This window comes from Hemitrygon akajei, chromosome 12 (assembly GCF_048418815.1).
Source record: "Hemitrygon akajei chromosome 12, sHemAka1.3, whole genome shotgun sequence".
Taxonomy (NCBI): Eukaryota; Metazoa; Chordata; class Chondrichthyes; order Myliobatiformes; family Dasyatidae; genus Hemitrygon; species Hemitrygon akajei.
In genome coordinates, this window is record NC_133135.1 from 14,617,310 (window position 1) to 14,630,832 (window position 13,523).

General features: G+C 41.8%; 1 protein-coding gene across 4 annotated transcripts in view; it reads left to right on the plus strand.

Annotated features, from left to right (window-relative positions):
* The first annotated feature begins 1,962 nt into the window (after positions 1–1,962).
* The window catches only part of LOC140736728 (calcium-activated chloride channel regulator 1-like), a 75,687-nt gene continuing 64,126 nt past the window's right edge, over positions 1,963–13,523 (plus strand). For 3 of the 4 annotated variants that reach the window (XM_073062601.1, XM_073062604.1, XM_073062603.1), the window contains exon 1: positions 1,963–2,051. The gene's annotated coding sequence lies outside the window, so the exon portion shown is untranslated. The remainder of the gene's footprint in view (positions 2,052–13,523) is intronic. The other variant, XM_073062602.1, reaches the window with a different exon arrangement.

Sequence of the window (13,523 nt, forward strand, 5' to 3'; positions counted from 1 at the left end):
GTTTAATCAATCTGTTTTTTGAGTTTAATTGGATTAAGGGGAACCTGTCAATGGATATGGTGACACAAAAGATGTCAATACATTCTGAAACTCTAAATACTGTAGTCACCACATAAGGTAAGTTTGAGTGCATGTAAGATGCTGGTGAGGATTGGCGATCGGTTAACAGACTGAAAATGAAGGATGGGAATAAATGAAGGCTGTGACTAGTCCACTGCTGTGGTATTATATCAATCAGTGATAGGGCCTGCATCTATATCACTGATTTGGAACATCTATTTGGCATATAAAATGTAATATATCCAAGTCTGTGAATGATGAAAAGATGATCAAGCATGTGGTTTGTGGAGAAAGGTAAGAGGCTTCAGTGAAATGTAGATAAATCAGTTGGATGGGTGAGGAAAAATAGTTGAAAAATAGGCTGGAAAAATATGACATCATCTATTTTGGTAGCCGGGAACAGGGAGAAGGGGGAGAGAGAGAGAGAGAGAGAGAGAGGGAGGGAGAGAGAGAGAGAGAGAGAGAGAGAGAGAGAGCGAGGAGAGAGAGAGAGAGAGAGAGAGAGAGAGAGAAGAGAGAGAGAGAGAGAGAGAGAGAGAGAGAGAGAGAGAGAGAGAGAGAGAGACACACCTGGGCTCTTATAAGTAATCACAAAAGATAATGTGCAAATGAAGCAAGCTGTTCAGAAAGCACACAATACTTTGGCTTTATTGTAACAAGACTTCAGTTCTTTATTACAATGAGGTAGGAGAATTGGTTTATCTGAGATACTGATTATACAAGGGAAGGTACTGAGATACAGTGAAAGTCTTTGCATGCTATCCTGACTAGGGTGTTAATAAGGCCACATGAGCAGGTCAGGTCTCATTACATAAAGAAGGATAAATGAGGTAAAAGGCATTGAATGAAGGATCACAAGAATAATTCCTGGAATGGGTAGTAAACCAAAGATGAGAGAGTAACTGATCTGGGAATATATTGTGTAGAATTCAGAATAATTTGGAGGTGATCACTGAAGCATATCAAGCTCTTTTGTAGGGATGATATTTCTCATATCTAACTATTTAGAAACTGAGGTCATTCTTAAGATGACTGGTTAGGCATTCAAGACAGTGATTGGAAGACTATGCCTTATCTTGTGGTTTGTCAATATTTTATCAAAGAGGTCTCTGGAAGCACACTTGCTGAGTATATTCATAGCTGAGATCAAAAGATATCTGGATGCTAAAAGAACTGTGTATTATGGAGTATTATGTCAGCACAGACATTTATTGCATGCTTCAGGTCTAATTAATATTGGTGTAAAAAACAAACTAGTACAGTGGAGATTTACAACAAATCTCAGTTTGTTATGAAATGGCTAGCACGAGAGGATACAGTTTTAAGGTGCTGGGGAGCAGGTACAGAGGAGATGTCAGGGATAAGTTTTTTATGCAGAGAATGGTAAGTGCATGGAAGGGCTGCTGGCAATGATGGTGGAGGAGGATACGATAGGGCCTTTTAAGCGACTCCTGGATAGGTACATGGAGCTTAGAAAAATGGAGGGCTATGGGTAACCATCAGTTATTTCTAAGCATGTACATGTTCAGTGCAGCATTGTGGCCAAAGAGCCTGCATTGTGCCATAGGTTTTCTATGTTTCTATGTTTGTCCAGCACATTTGGTGCACCCACGTGGCAATGAATATGCATTCTGTAGCCTGACCAACTGCTGTTAAGTAGATTAATTCACTGTTGTCCAAAGTGTTTGTCACAGTTATACCATGTGGAATAATGATACACTGGCTTTAATGGGTTAATATACACTGTAAAGGCCGAAATTGTAGATTGGATGTGGAATTGCATCATTGGTGTTATGCCAAGATTATCCTATTGTCATAAATATCACAGGCAGTAATTTCCTTTGCATTCTGGTCATGTTCGCTTGATAGTATAAAGCCAAGATTGTTGGAATTCTACTTTGACCAAGTCTGTAACAGCTGCAAAAGAATTTGTCAGGTTGAGACTGGACATCTGGTCATTGCTCTTGAATCCCGTGAATGGAAGGAGAGACGTGAGTTATCTCTTATTATTGACTATACATAATTGTTGCATGTTTTTCTAATAAGCAGAGATTTTCTGTAAACTCTACTGTTTAATTGCTGCTTTCATCAAGAAGGTACAGGAGCCTCAGGACTCACACGACTAGGTGTAGGAACAGTTATTACCCCTCAACCAACAGGCTCCTGAACCAGATGGAATCATTTCACTCAACTTCACTTACCTCATCACTGAACTGTGGACAATCTATGGACTCACTTTCAAGGACTCATCTCATGTTCTTGATATTTATTGCTTAAGATGTATATTTAGTGTTAGTATTGTTACGCACTCCGTAACTGGGTGTCTTACCAGCAAAAACAGAAGTGTCCTTTGGAGTCTGGTACTATTTTCAAAACAGTGTTTATTAGTAAAATATACAAATCAATATCAACAATGCAAATATACAGATAATACATGTTAGCAATACTAAACCTAAAAGTGTGGGTATAATAATAATCAATAATAAATAAGCTCTATCGTTGTCTAGGGGATAAGGAATTATCATGGGAAAGTATAAAGTTCAGTTTAGTTCATGCAGGCTGAGGTAGTTGTTGGTTCTTTTGTTGTAACCGTTGGGAGAGAGAGAGAGAGAGAGAGAGAGAGAGAGAGATCAAACAGTGACAGCCAGACAAACCTTCCTTTACGATCTTGATCCGTCGATGTGTTGTTGTGGCCATTCAGGTATGACCCCTCTGTCCTTTAGCTAGACCGTTCTTCTATGGTCGACTCGTCACCCAGGCAAGGGTGGACACACACACAAGCCCCCACCGGCCTCGCTATAAACACTGTGAGTTAAAATAGACCGATCCTTCGTTCAGTCTCCGATGCCCCGCACCTTCTCATGGGTTCCAAAACTTAAGCAGTGCTCACTAGTGTGTCTCCTGGTGCGTCTGAGGGGTGTTTCCCCAGACCTCACTTTTATCCCTACTCACAGGGTCTCAGGTGTCAATCAGTTTTGAATGGCTTAACCCATCAAACCAGCCCACTCCGGCTGTCCACTGAGGAATTTTAATGAACAGAATGGTACCAAGTAAACAATCCTTCTCCGAAGCCATAAGTCTTTCAGGAGTCATAATATGGTGGAACAACGTCTCTTTCTCCCTGTGTTATCTCTCCCTTATCTGAAGCAAATGTTCCAGTCCCAGTATGTTTTTGTTCCATCTCTTTCTCTCTCATTAGCAGCCTGGTGACAGTAACGGTTTGTAATTCTCCCAGGGGAGGGGGACATGGGCAACCCTGCACCCTTCTGCCCATCAGAGCTGTTCATCCTTCGTAACACCCCCATCCTTCTAGGAATTTTCAACAAAGGCGAAAATTAACTAGAACAGCGTTTTACAGGATTACAGAGTTTAGCAAAAAATACAGAAGTGTTCTTAACTATAAAGCAATACAGATATATCTTCACTTAGCATCTAGATAAACAGTCAGCGATTACATTGTCACTTCCTTTAATATGGTGTATCTTAATATCAAACTCTTGTAGCATCAGACTCCAATTTAATAATCTCCTGGTTTTTTCTTTTTGTCAGCAAAAAAAACTAAAGGGGTTATTTTCTTAGCTTAGGTGTATATTACAAAGTGTGAACCAATACATGTGTGATTATACTGTAGTACATTACAGAAGTTTGTGCAAATACTAATCTTTATTTTACTTTTAAACTTAACATTCAATCTTCCATGGTGTTGTCTTTATTTTTTACATGCTTTGTCGAATTCCCTCAAAACCAGAACCTGTTATTTAACGTGGCATTTTGTTAACCTTTGCCCCTTTTCCACTTAACTCTCACATAGTTAGCTTGCTCACCAGTGTGGAATAGGCTTTCACATACTCCTTTCATGGGAGTTATCTTATCACCAATGTTTTCCAAACTTAGCCCATTTTCTGAACTTCCACACAATTCTTTATTTTTGAGTAAGTCATTAATTTTATCTTCAGGACCCTTCATTCTATTAGTTTTCAGTTTAACATCTGCAAGTGATCCCTCTTTGTCAAAACAACACTTTTGATTCTGTTTCTCCAAATCACATCCTTGAATAACATCAGCGAGTTGTTTATCTTTAAATTCCAAAACAAACTGTAATTGATTTACAGGCACCTTGTTAACAAGCCATTGTTCCTTCAGCCTAGTTACTGTTTCTAAAACCAATTCAGACCTTAAATTTTCTTTATTCAATTTAGGAACAATACCTTTCCCTTCTCCGTCAATAATATTCACATCACTAGCTTTCATCTCCTCACTAATTTTTAACACACCTTCTAACACAAACAACTGAGAATTCTCACTCTCCACTGGTACCAAGGTTAACCCTTTCTTCACTGAACCAAGTCCATATGACCCAAAAGAACTGCATTCCTTTTCAACTAAATCAGATACCTCAGCCTCTTTCTGAGTTTCAATACTAGGTTCAGTACCCTGTGGCTCCACGTCCTTCACATCCTCAAACGGGACATCTACCTCTTCCAGGCTTTCAATATTAGTCCCTTTTTCAAATTCTAAGTTCCCCTGATCCTCCCAGTTACTCTCTGGGCAACTCCTATCCGGAGTAAACTCAACCCTGTGGGTTAAAACAACTTCATCTGCTAACCCAGCAGACTCCTTCAAGGTAATGGCATCCTTTTCATCTAGGACTGCCCTTATATCATTACCAGGAACACATTTAAATTTTTCAACTTCAAACTGCTCTGTCAAGCTAGACAGATCATCCATGTCCAACCCTGGACCTTCTAACTGCCTTATCTGTTTCTCATCTTTACTCTGTGCCTCTATACATTCTCTCTTGGCTAAGGGTAGGTCTACCTCCTCTCCATTGCTCTCTTTCACCTCCCTATTCTCCGCTTTACTATCCTCTAACCCCTCTTGGTACAGGGTCGGTAAAAATGTCTCAGCCAAATCAACACTGAACTCATTTAAACTGTCCTCTTTCTCAGCTGCCTTTCTCAAAATGCTGCGAGTGATTGCGCATGCGGGATAGATCTTAGAATCCAGGGGTGTGTCCTCCGCCCTCACAGGCTTGCTCATTAATTTCACTGCTGAACACACGTCACCACCTGCTAAATCATTACCAAGAAGGACGTCCACGCCATCTCTCGGTAATTCTGACCGCACCCCTACTTCGACTGGTCCAGATACCAGGTCACATTTTAAAATGATCCCATGCAAAGGCACAGCTTCTGTCCCTTTTCCTATACCTCTTAATACCACCTCTCCAGTTTCAGGACCAAAATCTAGCACCTTACTTAGGATCAATGACTGATCAGCCCCAGTATCTCTCCGGATTCTCACTGGAACTGGGGTCTCTCCTTCTTTCACAGACACCGTCCCTTCTGAAATAAATTTCTGACGCCACTCTCATACTCCATCTACCTTTGCCTTCCTCGTCGATTTGCTGATTGACTCAATACACCCTGTAGGGACTACCGTTTTCCCTTTTCCTGTCTCCTTCTTCGGAGCAAAGCACTTAGATGCAATATGAACAACCTTTCCACAATTATAACAGGTCAAGCCAGGAACCTTCCTGCCAGCCTGCTTGTCCTCTTCCTCACCTTTACCACTAGCTCCCAGCTTATTCTCTACCTTAGCCAGTGGACTTTCTTTACCGTCCCTACTGCCTTTCTGGTAACTCTTATTTGAGGAAAACCTTGTCTTGCGGGTTAGGGCATATTCATCTGCGAACCTGGAAAATTCCGATATAGACTTATTCGTCTTCTCATTCAGATACATCCTGATATTATCCGAAACACAACCTTTAAATTCCTCAATCAGAATTAACTCTCTGAAATGATGGAAATCCTCCTCCACCTTTTCTGCAGCACACCAGCGATCCAAGAGCACAACCTTCTCATAGGCAAACTCTGCATATGTCTGATTCCACAGTTTCTTTAAATCTCGGAACTTTTGTCTATACGCTTCAGGTGCCAACTCATAGGCCCGAAGGATAGCCTCATTTACTTCCTCATAATCCTCAGACTCTTCCATGGACAATGCAGCATATGCCCGTTGAGCCTTCCCTTTTAATTGCACTTTGTAACAACGCCACCCACTGATCTCTGGGCCACTTCTGATTCACTGCCACCTTTTCAAAATGCAAGAAGTAACTATCAGCACCCGTCTCCTCGAACAGAGGTACTAACCTAAACTCCCTACTAACATTAAACTTCTCCTCTCGGTCTGCCCTGCACCCACATGTTGCCATTTCTCCCTCTTGAACTGCCGTTGTTTCTCTTCCTCCTCCATCCGCCTTTCAGCTTCCTCTTTCCTCCTTTCAGCTTTCCTTTCTTCCTCCTCTGCTTCCAGCTGTTTTAACCTAAGTTCATGCTCCCTCTGCTTCTGCTTCTCAACCAACTCAGCTTTTTCTTTCTCCCTTTTCACCTCCAACTCCTTTAGCAGGATCTCATACTCCATTTTCCTCTTCTCCGTCTCCAACCTTATTTTTTCCATCTCTAACTGAGCCACCCCAACAACTGGTTTCTTTTCAGGGAACAGGTTCAATGCATCAGGTGTGAACATATCCTCGGATATATAATACTGGTCTATAGCCCTCTGTATCTCCCACTTTTTCATTGATGACTTCACCTCTGGGAGATTTAAACCTTTCGCAATATTCACCGAGCCCATCTTTTTGGCACTCTCTAGCGCCTTCAAAGTCAGGTTTTGTATAAATTCATCAATATCCATCTTTACTGGTTTCCTGTCTGGTTACCCATGCAACCAGAACAAATAATGGACTTATAGTCCGATTCACTGGCCCCCCAATTTGGTATCAAATCCCAAATGAGCCCCCAATTTGTTACGTACCCAGTAACTGGGTGTCTTACCAGCAAAAACAGAAGTGTCCGTTGGAGTCTGGTACTATTTTCAAAACAGTGTTTATTAGTAAAATATACAAATCAATATCAACAATGCAAATATACAGATAATACACGTTAGCAATACTAAACCTAAAAGTGTGGTTATAGTAATAATCAATAATAAATAAGCTCTATCATTGTCTAGGGGATAAGGAATTATCATGGGAAAGTATAAAGTTCAGTTCAGTTCATGTAGGCTGAGGTAGTTGTTGGTTCCTTTGTTGTTACCATTGGAGGGAGAGAGAGAGAGAGAGAGAGAGAGAGAGAGAGAGAGAGAGAGAGAGAGAGAGAGAGAGAGAGATCAAACAGTGACAGTCAGTCAAACCTTCCTTTACGATCTTGATCCATCGATGTGTTGTTGTGGCCATTCAGGTATGACCCCTCTGTCCTTTAGCTAGACCGTTCTTCTATGGTCGACTCGTCACCCAGGCAAGGGTGGACACACACACAAGCCCCCACCAGCCTCGCTATAAACACTGTGAGTTGAAATTGACCGATCCTTCGTTCAGACTCCGATGCCCCCACACCTTCTTGTGGGTTCCAACACTTAAGCAGTGCTCACTAGTGTGTCTCTTGGTGCGTCTGAGGGGTGTCTCCCCAGACCTCACTTTTATCCCTACTCACAGGGTCTCAGGTGTCAATCAGTTTTGAATGGCTTAGCCCATCAAACCAGCCCACTCCGGCTGTCCACTGAGGAATTTTAATGAACAGAATGGTACCAAGTAAACAATCCTTCTCCGAAGCCATAAGTCTTTCAGGAGTCATAATATGGTGGAACAACAAGTCTCTTTCTCCCTGTGTTATCTCTCCCTTATCTGAAGCAAATGTTCCAGTCCCAGTATGTTTTTGTTCCATCTCTTTCTCTCTCATTAGCAGCCTGGTGACAGTAACGGTTTGTAATTCTCCCAGGGGAGGGGGACATGGGCAACCCTGCACCCTTCTGCCCATCAGAGTAGTTAATCCTTCGTAACAATACCTAATGTGTCAATTCCAGTCATCATTGGGAATGTTGTCCAATGATGTCAGGCATAAATTGACTGCAATAAACATAAATATCTAACAGAGACAGTAATGGTGTAAGATGTCCCATTCCCTGCACAGACACACTGTAACTTAGTGTCCCTGAACCAGTGATAGCACAGGGAGCATGTAAATTTTGTAGGATGGAAATCTGTTACCATAGTTACTGAAATGCCACACACTCTCTGCATGCATGCCCATTGTGATTCCTCTTTGCATTCCAGCCTTGCTGCACCGGATACTGAGATTGCAGATATGGTAGAGTAATGTTCTTACTAGTAGTTGTTTCAAGTTTCTAATCTTCAGACAGATGGGTTTTGTTTCTCTTTTTATTTTCAAACCAAGTGAGAAGTTGTCAGATGCCAGGTCCTGGTTAGTTAACAGCTCACTGTCCAAGGCTGATCCTGTCAGATCCTGGTGAAACACAAGCTGTATGACCTGAGCTATGGGCACAAGAAGCTGTTTTGACACTATAGCAACCATGCTTCAGTTGGAACTTAATGCAGAACCAATCTGAACACGGCTGACTAAATCCTGTTGGGGTCTCTTCAATAGATTCACAAATTATTGTGATAGCCTAGCGTTTGACATTATATCAGATTCAAAATCAGAATCACGTTTTTTATCATAGATTCATTGAGTTATGGAGCACTATGTCCCAATGAGTCCATGCCGAACTGTTACCGTGCTTATTCCCATCAATCTGCATCTGGACCATGGCCAATCATACCTTTCCCATCTATGTACTTCTCCAAATTTCTCTTGGCAAGGAATGTTTTGTTAGAGTGAGAGATAGCTGGAACTGAGTTTAAGTAGATCTTAAGGCACAAACTAACGGAGATGGGAGTAGACTCTCACATGGTGGATTGGATAGTGGACTACTTGACAGATAGACCTCAGTATGTGCGGTTGGGAGACTGTAGGTCTGACACGGTGGTCAGCAGCACAGGAGCGCCGCAGGGAACTGTACTCTCTCCGGTCCTGTTCACCCTGTACACATCAGACTTCCAATATAACTCGGAGTCCTGCCATGTGCAGAAGTTCGCTGATGACACGGCCATAGTGGGGTGTGTCAGGAATGGACAGGAGGAGGAGTATAGGAAACTGATACAGGACTTTGTGATATGGTGCAACTCAAACTACCTGCGTCTCAATATCACCAAGACCAAGGAGATGGTGGTGGACTTTAGGAGATCTAGGCCTCATATGGAGCCAGTGATCATTAATGGAGAATGTGTGGAGCAGGTTAAGACCTACAAGTATCTGGGAGTACAGTTAGACGAGAAGCTAGACTGGACTGCCAACACAGATGCCTTGTGCAGGAAGGCACAGAGTCGACTGTACTTCCTTAGAAGGTTGGCGTCATTCAATGTCTGTAGTGAGATGCTGAAGATGTTCTATAGGTCAGTTGTGGAGAGCGCCCTCTTCTTTGTGGTGGCGTGTTGGGGAGGAAGCATTAAGAAGAGGGACGCCTCACGTCTTAATAAGCTGGTAAGGAAGGCGGGCTCTGTCGTGGGCAAAGTACTGGAGAGTTTAACATTGGTAGCTGAGCGAAGGGCGCTGAGTAGGCTACGGTCAATTATGGATAACTCTGAACATCCTCTACATAGCACCATCCAAAGACAGAGAAGCAGTTTCAGCGACAGGTTACTATCGATACAATGCTCCTCAGACAGGATGAAGAGGTCAATACTCCCCAATGCCATTAGGCTTTACAATTCTACCGCCAGGACTTAAGAACTTTTTAAAAGCTATTATTAATGCTTTTTGAGATAGTGATTTAGATGCATATCATATTTTTTACTGAGTTAAGTATTGTATGTAATTAGTTTTGCTACAACAAGTGTATGGGACATTGGAAAAAAAGTTGAATTTCCCCATGGGGATGAATAAAGTATCTATCTATCTATCTATCTATCTATTGTCAGAAAAGCCAATTGTTTAGCTTACAGGAATTCTGTAAAACTGTCAAAAGACCTTTATGTTTCACTATTCAACATTCTAAGGGTAAATGTTAATCTGTTTTGTTTTCCAAATTCTGATCATTGCAACTGAGCAAAACACTGTCACTGCATTCAGATATGGGCCAATTATGGAGCGAGAAACATTGAAGCAGGTCAATAGTTTTGATGCAAACAGAGTTAGGGGGAAAATAAAACATGGAAAATGAAGCCAACCTTGCGGCTGAAAGGAATAACTAAATATAAAACAAATATCGCTAGTCTTCAGAGTCAGGTGACTCGACTGTCCTATTTTCCCAGGCAAGGCTGAAAGCAAGCAGGCAGCGAAACGTTGCTGTGCTTTGCTCAAGTCTCGACACGTGCTATGACGCGAAGAATGGAATTCAAAAATCATCTCAACTAAGTAATTATTAGCTGACACATGCATATTCACAAGTGCAATTGCTGTATCTGCTGCACTGCTGAATCCTTGGTTGTGACAAACACTTTGCTGAGATTTTCTAGTGAGAGAAGAAGAAAGAAGGAAAGTGGCAAAACAACAGGGATAGCAGAAGAACAGTGAAACACTCACAGGACCCATTTGGAAGGACAGAAATGGATGTCAGAAAATCCTCATGCAGAGGATTCACAGAGAACATGTAGAAAACGTTCAGTTAGTTAGCTAGCACACAACACTAGAGAAAGTTCAAAGCCTTTTCCTTGGATGCTGCATGGACTTTTATTTATGTTTCACTTGGACTTGTTTTTTCGGGGCAGAACCATTTTGATACCACCAGTATACAAAGTAAAGCAGTCTAGATTGATTATACAACCATGAACTCCAATGATTACGTATAAATTATAGACCAATATATGTATATGATGGGCCCTTTTCCTTATTTATTTGTACTTTAAAATACTTAGTCGATTTTAATATAAATTTATTCTGGAGAAAAGTAAATATGCATGGGTGTGGGGTCAGTAGTCATACATTCCCTTAAAGAAATATTCAAACATTTATTTGTGTTTACCCGAATCATATTTACACTAGATCTGTTCATTTATTGGAAATGCCCTTTTCATCATTGTTTCTCTTTGTTTTCATTCAGAGTAATAGCTAAATCGTTATGAGCTCACAGTGAGATGGTTACCCAGAGTATTATGTACAGGAGTTGGGAAGTTACATTGAGATCAAATTTAAAGTACTGAGTATAGTTCTGGTAACCTACCAGAACTATAGTCATGTAAGTAAGGTAATGCTCAGAATCATCTTGAACAGACTGAGACCTCAGGCAGAAGAGATCATTGCCGAGGAACAAGCTGGCTTCTGTAAGGACAGAAGCACCACTGAGCAGATTTTCAACCTCCACACCCTCTGTGAGAAACACCTTCAGCACCAGTGAGAGTTCTACCATGTCTTCATAGACTTCAAGAAGGCGGTTGACAGAGTCTGGCATGATGCCTTATGGGCCACCATGAAGAAATTCAACACGGGGCAGAAGCTGATTCATACAATCCATCAGCTTTATGCCAAAGCAACCAGTGCAGTACTCGCTCAGGGCACATTGGGGAGTGGTTCCTTACCTCTGTAGGATTTGGTCAGGGCTGCGTCCTCTCCCCCACTCTCTTCAACATCTTCCTTGAACGGATCATGAGTGTTGTCCTTGAAGATCATGTGGGCACAGTCAGTATCGGAAGGAGGAACATCACAAACCTAAGATTTGCCAACGACATTGATGGACTTGCAGGAAAAGAGGACGGACTGGCCAACCTGGTCAGCCATCTTGACAGAGTCTCCACAAAGTTTGGAATGGAGATAAGTGCTGAGAAAACCAAACTCATGGCAAATGCCAGTGGTGCCATCACAACAGACATTTCAGTCCATGGTCAGAAACTTGAGACAGTGCAGCAGTTCAAATACCTGGGGGCAATCATCAGTGATGAAGGATCAAGACCAGAAGTCCCGTCAAGAACCACACAGACAGTAACTGTACTATCAAAACTCAAACAATATGGAGGGACAGCAACATCACCATGAAGTGCAAGATCAGATTCCTGTATGCATTGGTATTCTCCATCTTTCTGTATGCATGTGAGACACGAACCCTCACAGAAGAGCTACAGAGGAAGTTATAGACATTGGAAATGAGATGCTATCGCATCGTCTTGGGCATCTCATTCTTGGACCACATCACAAATGAACAGGTCCACAAGACCATCCAGCACCACATTGGCCCCCATGAAGATCTTTTCACAATGGTGAAAAAAAGAAAGCTGAGATGGTACGGCCACGTAACAAGATCCAGTGGCCTTGAAAAGACTGTTCTGTGGAGCTGTGGAGGGGAAAAGAAGGAGAGGTCGACAGAGAAAAGATGGATGGACAACATTAAAGAATGGACAGGGAAAACATTTGCAGTGACCCAGGCTCTGGCACACAACCACGACAGATGGAACAGACTGGTGCAAAGCTTGACATGACAGCGTCCGGACGACTCCACCAGGGGTTAAGGGCGTAAGGCAAGGCAAGGCAAGGCAACCTACCAACAGGAAAGAAAATAAGGTTGAGAGAGCACCAAGAAAAAGTTGCCAAGACCTGAGAACCTAATTATAGGGAAAGACTGAATAAGTTGGGACTTTATCTCCTGGAGCATAGGTGAACGAGGAGAGATATGATTAAGGCATACAAAATTAAGAAATGTATTGTTAGTATAAATGCAAGCGGATTTTTTTCCACTTTGGTTAGTTGAGATTAGGACTAAAGGTTACAGGTAAAGGTTGAAAGGTGAAATATTTAAGCGGAACCTGAGGGGGAACTTCTTAACTCAGTGGGTGTTGAGAGTGTGGAACAAACTCCCAATAGAAGTAGTGGATACAGATTTGATTTGAACTTTTAAGAACAATTTCAAAAGGTATTTGGAGGGAGGGGTGTGGAGGGCTATGGCGTGGTTACAGGTCAATGGGATGTGGCAGATGAATAGCTCAGCACGGAATAAATGGGTTGATGGTCCTGTTTCTGTGCTGTAGAGTTCTATGACTCTATGACTCTAACTTGTTATTAACACACAAAAAGACTAAGAGACATTCAGATGCTTCAGCAAAGCAATCAGATTTATGCAATTGCACTCATTTTAAGTATCGCTTATGGTGAGGTACCTTAGCTAATAGACAACCTCTAATTTATTCAAGAAAAAGACATTTGTAAAAATGTTCTTTTAAAATAGATGGAATCTTAGAATCATAGTTTTCACCATGGAACACAGAACATTACAGCACAGAAACAGACCATTCAGCCCACAGAGTTGTGCCAAACCAGCTAAAAAGCAAATCAAAAACACCAAACACTAATCCATCCTATGTTCACCATGTCCAAAACCCTCGATCTTCCTTATATCCATGTGCCTATCCAAATGTCTCTTAAAAGTATCCAATGTATTTGCCTCAGCCACCATACTAGGCAGTGCATTCCAGACATTCATGACTCTGAGTAATAAACTTACTCCCCACAACCCCCCCTTTACATACCTTTCCTCTACTCTGTGCAATTGATCTTTAAACGTTCAACATGTCTAACACAGACTTGCCAGAGAAAAGGTGGTTCCAATTAACATATCTTAGTTCCTGCCTACTGCCCTTG